Raw genomic sequence first — 884 nt, forward strand, 5'->3', positions numbered from 1 at the left:
GTTGTTAGCTTTCATTCAGTGAGTTACAAAAGTCCAGATGTTTCAGTGTCTGTTTAAAATTAGTTTAGATGAGCAAAAATTGTTATTTGTCAATTATGGTCATTTATGAATTAATTTTTCAAAGAGCTACCACTTTAACTCTTCTGCATAATCAGGATCTTAGTTACAAGTTAGACACTGGTGACAATTTCAAGCAATATGTTAGTTAAGGAATACCCCCCATACAGACACACATGCCACACACGCCATATAGGAAACGTATCTGCAAATAGCTCATCTCTACTTTACATTGAAATTTTAACTTCTTATTTGGGTTTTGTACTACTTTTTATGCTTTGGTAAATAAATACCTGCATTTTCTTTATCCCTGTTTTAAATTCCACATTTTCCATATTTTAACTGTATTGAGAATGTAGAAAAGAAAATTATTTAGTGAAAATTTATAGTTATAGACAATTTTTTTTAATCTGCCTTTTTTGTTTTACTTTCAGTATTTCAAAACAGGCAGAGTTTTGTCTAATAATTAGTTTCAGGAAAGAAGTTTCAATAAGTAAACCAAAAAAATGAAATACCTCATATGCATTTTTCTGCACTTGATCTTAGCCAAAAGGCCGAGAAGCGATCAAATGCATTTTTCTGATGTGCATGATTACTACAGTTCCTACAATTATTTTTGTGTGATTAATTTCTCAGCACAAAACACTTACTTTCAGAAAGATTAGTGGGGATTTTCTTCATATTAGTTCTTTTCAGGAGTCTCCAAAATTGTCTCATAAAGAGGTTATATTATGTACTCACCTAGCCCCATGGGTCCTACTCTACTTTCTCCATATTTATATTCTCAGCAGGGAGCTGCTAAATGTTTCCTAAAATACCTAATAAAC

The 884-nt window shown here is 31.4% G+C and overlaps 1 pseudogene; it reads right to left on the reverse strand.

Annotated features, from left to right (window-relative positions):
* Positions 1-489: 489 nt before the first annotated feature.
* LOC123952314 lies at positions 490-623 on the reverse strand (annotated as a pseudogene).
* Positions 624-884: the final 261 nt, after the last annotated feature.

This window comes from Meles meles, chromosome 10, assembly GCF_922984935.1.
Source record: "Meles meles chromosome 10, mMelMel3.1 paternal haplotype, whole genome shotgun sequence".
Taxonomy (NCBI): Eukaryota; Metazoa; Chordata; class Mammalia; order Carnivora; family Mustelidae; genus Meles; species Meles meles.